An 8,243-nucleotide genomic window follows, 5' to 3' on the forward strand; every position below is an offset into this window, starting at 1 on the left:
TTGTTCTGTATGTGTGCGACCAGGTCAATTAGGTGCTCCACCAGCAAGTTTCTTCCCTATGTTCACAAACAAAAATCATACTGTGTGTGTGTGTGTGTGTGTGTGTGTGTGTGTGTGTTTCTAATTGACCCAAACCTTGTTTAAAGCCAGTTGTGTGATGTGGCTGATGTTTGACAAAGTCAGGGAAATTCCTAACTATTAGACCTCATTATCATTCTTAAATCTGTTTCTACTTAATAAGGTCAAGACAGCAATCAGCAAAAACGCACATACACACACGCACGCTTACACGCACACACACACACTTTCTCTCTCTCGCTCTCTCTCTTTCTCTCTCTCGCTCGCTCTCTCGCTCTCTCTCACACACACACATACAGTCACACACACACAGTCAATGTGTTCTTAATTTTCATTATGTGACGATGCTCTGCGTTGGCAGAGAGGAGTAGGAGTCACACGATACCTCGCTAAACTCATTTCATCCCTTCATTCCATTGTGAAAAGACCATAAGTCCAATTTCCTATTAAGTGTAAACTACACACAGCTGGAAAAATGAGTTGTTCCTACAGTATCTAATCTACTGTACGGTACACAGAGATGTGTGCCTGATGTGACACTCTGTGACCACTGGGAGGCAGCAGAGGATCGTACAGAACAGTGATTCCCCGAACTTTGCCAGACAAGATTTTCGTCACAATTCACCTGTATGTTCCAACTTACCATATACGGAAACACAACTCAATATATAGGTCTAACCATCCCACTGTCTGGTAGGTTGGCAATTGCTCAGTACCCAAAGATCCCCAATTAGCACATTCAACAGACTCCCTTCATGTCTGAGAATTATTCATTACTGCTGTACTCTGAATGATGAGAACCTCAAATACCGCTGTGCCCGTGGGCCATCCATAACTAACTCTGTGTTGAATTATGACATCAACCCCTGAGAACAGGCTTTGGATGGGTTTAGGGGTTTAGAGAACCAATATGGGACAAGAATAGTCACATAAATATGAGATAATGACACGACAGCACAGTTACCGCAGGCGACAGCAGATGATGGACGAGCGTGGGATAAAAGAAAGAGAGCAGGAAGAGAGAGAGAGAGAACATAGTAAGAAGGGAGTAGGGGGAAGGGTTAACGTAACATTAACTGTGGATGGAGGGATAAGAGTGAAAGACAACACAAAAGGTGGAGGGGTGGGATGGAGAAGTGGAAGGGTGGAGAGGGCGTTGTCTCCGGACTTAAGTGCTGCCTTTTATACTGTTCTTACTCTGTTTCTACCTTTTATGGCTAAGATGAACCAATGTCAAGTGTGTAATGTGTGCCTCCTAGCAGACTGAGTAAATCATACAGGGAAAGAAAGGAGGAGGGGAGAGAGAGGGAGTGAAAGGGAGAGATATTTATTTGACCTTTATTTAAGCAGGGAATCACCATTGAGACCAGGGTCTCTTTCACAAGGGAGCCCCACATATACAATTTCGTAGACAAAATCTAAAATCAAATACAACATAAAACCAGTCAAATACAGCACAACCCAAATATTTAAGAAAAACAATTACATTCCTCAATTAGAAGGTCCCCAATCAATATTGGAAATTGCCCAAGCGGCACCAGATCATCCAACTCTAATATATTTTGTAGTTGGTTCCAGCAATGAGGTGCTTTGTAGATGGGAGAGAGGGTGTGAGAGGGAGAGAGGGAGGAAGACTGGGGAGAGAGGGGGAGCATGAAGAGGGTAAGGAAAGAGATAAGTAGGAGGGGAGAGATAGAGAGGAGGGACAGCTAACAAGTAGGAAAAGGGGGAGCAGGGAAGGGAGACAGAAATCCATGGAGGTAAGTGAAAACGGGAGAAGGGGAATGTGGGGGAGAGATGAAGGGAGAGAGGCTGTAGAGAGGAAGAGAGAGGAAGAGGGAGATTATAGAAGTGACAAATGGAGTGGTGGGGGTGAAGAGGTTTAAGCAGTGCTTGGCGTGTTAGAGATACGCGATAAGATCATGCAGTGTCCTTAAAAGCATGATTTCAACAACCTTCAAGGGCAGATGTAGCTAAGAGAAAGGCAGTGTGAAAAAGAATTGTGCCCCCAGCTAAAGATGTTCTCTCTCTTTCCTGCATCCTCTCCAACCTCAGCCTCTGTCTTCCCTCTTTAGTTCCATCCAGCTTTTTAAAGCTGTTGATCTTCTCACCTCCTTCACCCTCCCCTTTCTCCTGTCCATCCCTTCCAAACATCCCATTCGTACAAGTTTCTAGTGCTTCTCTCGCTCCTCCTTTCCCCAACTCGCCTGTATGACCTTGTGTCTGTGGGTCAGAAAGCTGTGATTGGTTGAAACCTGGCCTTTGATCTCTAAGGAGGGGGTACCATGTGTGAGTCTGAGGTGAGTCAGAGAAATAGAAGAGATTCTGAATGTAAAGACCAGCAGAGTTGGGTTCAATTCCATTTCAATTCCAGTTAATTCAGAAAGTAAACCCAATTCCAATTCCGCATTCCACAAGTATTGAAGAGAATTGGGATTCGAGTTTTCAGTGTACTTCCTGAATTGCCTGGAATTAAGAATTGACAAGAGACATGTGAACACCCTCACTGAAAATGACCTGTAGCTCTCTGTCACTCTGATTCTGTCATTCTGACAGTGATACTAAATAAATGAGAGATGATTTATAAGGTGGTGTTAGTCTTACTACAGTAAGTGCTTCATAGCATTTGGGTCTTACTGTAAAACAACAGAGGACGGAAAATAAAGCGATTGTGCCTCTGCTAATAATCTTTGTTGACGTCAATTATTTTTGTGTCCTATTCTTCAAACCGCAAGTTTGGTACGCAAATGCAGAAGGAAACCGGTCCCAGCTGTCACCACTTTGATGTGCCAATCATGTTTGATCGTTGTGCAAATCCAAAGCAAGTCACTAATTATTTCAACCTCCTAAAACCTTTGTTGAGGAATCAACACTGTCACACACCATCACTTCCTTTTAAAACCAACTAGCCATGATCATGCACTGTATTTACAGTTTTTTACAATCACTTTGGCACTAATTTCGGAACCTTGATGTCATTTTTCAAAACTCTAGACACCAAACTCACAACCAATGATCAAAATGCACATTTTTCAAAACTCTTAACACTTTTTCCAATTGCTTGGATACAATACACATAAAGCTAAGATCATGTGTTCATTGAACTAAAATCACCTGTTCAAAATGACACAACTTAACATCAAAGTTAACTTAACTTAACCTCATTTCAAAATGCAATTCACACATTACATCTGAGATGACTGTCTATTCATTTCATTACAATGATCTAACTATCAATTGATACAACTGATCAAAATGATAAGTAACTGTTGCATTACTCTTAATGCATAGTTTTATGGAAACTGACAAACAATATTCCATGTTTAGATCATGAAAGTTTCAGGATAACGAGATCCATTGACACCAATTACCGTGGAGCATGAACCAATTGGACTACATTATCTATGGATGTAATATTTCATCATCATTCTTTATCAGACACTGTTTCTATGGTCCCATGTACCACTTTTCCAGACCATGTTTTCAGATTTCACATTACTGTATACTCACCGGCAACATTATTAGGTACACCTATCTAGTACTGGGTAGGACCCCCTTTTGCCTCCACAACAGCCTGAATTATTCACGGTGTTGTACGTTAAGAGATGCCCTTCTGCACACCACTGTTTTAAACAGCTGTTATTTGAGCATTTGTGGCCTTTCTGTTAGCATGAATGAGTCTGGACACTCCTCTGACCTCTCTCATTAACAAGGTGTTTTTGCCCACAGAACTGCCACTCACTGAATGTGTTTTGTTGATCGCACCATTCTCTGTAAACTCTAGAGACTGTAGTGCGTAAAAGTCCCAGGAAGGCAGCTGTTTCTGAGATGCTGGAATCACCATGTGTGGCATCAACAATCATACCACGGTCAAAGTTGCTTAGATTACGCATCTTGCCTGTTCTAATGTTTGGTCGAACGACATCTAAAGCTCTCTACTCTATATACATTTACATTTACATTTTACATTTAAGTCATTTAGATATACTCTATATATTGAGTTGCAGGCAGCCACCTGATTCGCTGTTTGAATGTAACCTTCCTTGATGGGCTAAATCAGGTCTGTAGAGCTGATGGCGTGACCTATGTCATTGTGTGGGATAATGTCAGGTTCCACCATGCTCAAATGGTGCAAGCATGGTTTCAGGCCCATCCACAATTTACCACCCTGTACTTACCCCCATACTCTCCGTTCCTTAACCCGATTGAGGAATTTTTCTCCACATGGAGGTGGAAGGTATATGATAGGCACCCTCACGAACAAGCCACCCTTATCCAGGCCATGGATGACTCATGCAATGACATCACGGCAGACCAGTGTCAGGCCTGGATTCGCCATGCCCGAAGATTCTTCCCAAGATGTTTGGCTAATGAAAACATCCATTGTGATGTGGATGAGGACCTGTGGCCAAATCCACAAGACAGGGTTGATGGAAATATAGAAGTACAGTAATCAATCTTTTGTTTTGCTTTTTACAGTAAGCCAGGTGAGGAACACTGCAGTTGACCTTTAAGTGATTTTTATTTTTTGTAGCTAATTATTTTAGCTTTGATTCAAAGATACCTATGTTGTGATTTAATTGTATTTCATCAATACATTTCAGATTTTGTTCAATTCTCTCTACTAGTCCTTTTACAGTGATGTATTTACGTGTAGTAGCATAACGAAACATGTATCACATATTTTGTACTACAATATTTAATGATTGTACAAACAACTACACAGTGAAACTATCGGTATCTTGTGTGTGGGTGATCTAAATGAATGTTCCTATGGTATTTCATGATCAATGCGTTATTTGAACCAATGATTCTGCAAGTGCAAGATTTCTTTAAAGATATGAATGCACAATGCAATGTTTTGAACATTGGACAGCCTGTGTTACAACTGATGACCGTTTTGAGTTTAGTGTCTAGAGTTTTGAAAAATGACTACAAGGTTCTGAAATGAGTGCCAAAGTGATTGTTAAAAACTGTAACGAGAAAAAATGTATTATTACAAAGTCCAAGCCTGTCCGTTTCTCACTGGGCAGACAGACACATACTTGGAATTGAGTTTGTTTTGGTCTAGTCCAATCGAAATGCGTTTGAAGAAAAAGAAACTCAGACAGCGCGACGGAATGGACAAAAAGCATCGTATCACCATGGGGTTTGGACCATTAAAAAAGATGTCCTGTATGTATTTTCCACTGTTAAACTAGGAAAATATTTAGTTGGTTCCTTGAAAAAACATTTTGTGAGAGAGAAATAATATTTGAGTCTGTCTCTTTGTGTGTGTGTCTCCCTCATTGTCTGTATGTGTGTGTGTGACCACGTGTGTGTGTGTGTGTGTGTGTGTGGTGTGTGTGTGTGTGTGTGTGTGTGTGTGTGTGTGTGTGTGTGTGTGTGAGAGTGAGTGAGTGAGTGAGTGAGTGCATGCGTGTGTTTGTGCCTGTGTGTATATGTGTGTGTGTGTGTGTGTGTGTGTGTGTGTGTGTGTGTGCATGCGTTCGTGCGTGCATGTGTTTGTGTGTGAGAGGGGTGAGTGAGTGAGTGTGTGCATGCGTGTGTTTGTGCGTGTGCGTATATGTGTGTGTGAGAGTGAATGAGTGAGTGAGTGAGTGTGTTTGTGCGTGTGTGTGTGTGTTTGTGCGTGTGTTTGTGCGTGTGTGTGTTTTTGTGCGTGTGTGTATATGTGTGTGTGTGCCTGCCAGAGTGGGAGATGAGGAGCCTTTGTGGCTCTTCTGTAATCTCTGGTCTTTTATACCCTGCTCTCCTCAGACACTAAAAGCTTTCTATTTACCTTTCACACTGTCAGGGAGAGAGCGAGAGAGAAAGAGAGAGAGACAGGGTGAGAGAGAGATGGAGAGAAAAGAGAGAGAGAGACAGAGTGAAAGACAGAGACAGAATAGAGAGAGAGGGAGGGAGAGAGAGAGAGAGAGAAAGAGAGAGAGAGAGAAAGAGAGAGAGAGAAAGAGAGAGAGAGAGAGAGACAGAGTGAAAGACAGAGACAGAATAGAGAGAGAGAGAGGGAGAGAGAGAGAGAAAGAGACAGAGAGGATGTAAGCAGTGTGCCCCATGTCGGCGGAGCCTCAGAGTAGTGGGTGGACAGCTGCTCCTAACCAGCCATACAGAGTACAGACTTTAACAAACCATAACACGTCAACATGGAACACAGACCACGACATGCCAACATGTAAAACGCTCCATTGACTTCCCCCACTACCAGAACTCCTTTTAAGGCTACAGAACTGGCACTCGCCGATATAAAACATGAATCATATCACAGTAAGCGAGAGCGCTGTTGAAAAAAAACGTACTCATAAACAGAACAAAACAAGTCTGGAGTCCAAGTCAGATTTCGTCATGTTGGATTTACCTGACGATAGGTTGGCACAGAAAACAAAGCCAATCAAATGGCACCTATGTCTTGATGTATCTTTCCTCTTTCTGTCTGTCTGTCTGTCTGTCTGTCTGTCTGTCTGTCTGTCTGTCTGTCTGTCTGTCTGTCTGTCTGTCTGTCTGTCTGTCTGTCTGTCTGTCTGTCTGTCTGTCTGTCTGTCTGTCTGTCTGTCTGTCTGTCTGTCTGTCTGTCTGTCTGTCTGTCTGTCTGTCTGTCTGTCTGTCTCTCTCTCTCTCTCTCTCTCTCTCTCTCTCTTTCTCTCTCACACGCACAAACACAAACACACATACACCGTTCAAACACCATTTAAACATAACTCAAACATCCTATGAATTGAATCAAAAACCACCCCCCCCTAATCTCTTTTGAAAACATTTTGAAAAGGTCTGCGTTCTCCTAGGGAGCAGAGTCAACAGACACACGTAGCCAGATGAAAGAGAACTCACACCTCTGTGGTTACACACACAAGGAGGATGAATTGATTAACTCATAAAGCCCCCCCCCTCAGCCCCCCCAGCCCAACCTCCAGCTAAGTCAGTGGAGGCGGACCGTTCTGTTGCATGGCAATGGCCCAGGGGAGAGGGTGGGGCAGATGGGTGCCATGAGGTGAAAGGAAGGGATGGGCCAGGAAGCGGTGGGGTGGGGTGGAGGGGAGAGACATGGGGGGGGGGGGGGGCAGGGTAGATTCAAGAATGAGACTGAGAGAATAAATTAATGTAAAGACAGGAAAGGATGGAGAGAGAGTTAAAGGGGAGATAAGTGTTAAAAAGACAGAAGAGAGGACAAGCCAAATCAATGCTATGTAGCTGTGCCAAAACAGAGAGAGAGAAAAAGTGAGGGAGTGAGGGAGAGGAATGCAGTAAATCCCTGGGCGACTCAACAATTCTCTGGAGAAAGAAAAGAGGAATTTTTATGTGCTGCAGGTGAGCAGAACGGGGGGGGGGGGGGGGGGGGGAGAAAGAGAGCAAGAACTGAAGATACAGAGAAAGAGGGAGAGAATGCGGGGGTGGTAGAGGGAATTTCGGTTAAAGAGTCTGATTGTAACATAAGAGAGAACGACAGATGGATGACCTAGCAGTGAAATAGTGTGAATGACATCAAGCTCACCATGTAGTCGGACAGACCGACGAATGATTGACAGGCTAGTTGACGTACAGACGGATGAAATGATTGACAGGCTAGCTGACGTACAGACGGATAGACTGAAGAAGAGAGGCATTCAGAAGGACATATGGGAAAGATATTGAGAGACAGTGGCTGAGAGAGAGAGAGAGAGAGAGAGAGAGAGAGAGAGACGCGGGAGGGGTGGGGTCTGAGAGTGCTGAGGAAAGAGCATCTGGGTGTCTACAGAGAGGAGGAGAATAAGAGAGAGAGAGAGAGAGAGAGAGAGAGAGCATTGCCTCTCACAGAGCAAATCAAAGTTCTTAACCAGAGGACTTATGTCAACTCCTCTGTAGGCCATAACTCTCCATTAGATCAGTCTGCCACTCAACTGGACAGGGCTTCCCCAGACCGCTATAGGGAACGTTAGGGAATGGAAGATAATATATAAATAACAACAAAATGCCAGTGGTCAGACTAACCATGGGTGAAACACAGTCACCAGTTACATCATCAATCGACTCATCCATACAGAGGAAATACAGACAGAGAGAAATATTGAGAATGTGTGTTGAGGGAGAGAAAGAGAGTAAAAATGTCATAGTTGTGAATGGGAAGCTTCATTCATACCCGCTTATGACACATGCGCCTAGAACGATTCACACACGTGCTGCGTATACAG

The sequence above is a fragment of the Salmo salar genome, chromosome 09, assembly GCF_965601325.2.
Source record: "Salmo salar chromosome 09, fSalSal1, whole genome shotgun sequence".
Classification (NCBI taxonomy): domain Eukaryota; kingdom Metazoa; phylum Chordata; class Actinopteri; order Salmoniformes; family Salmonidae; genus Salmo; species Salmo salar.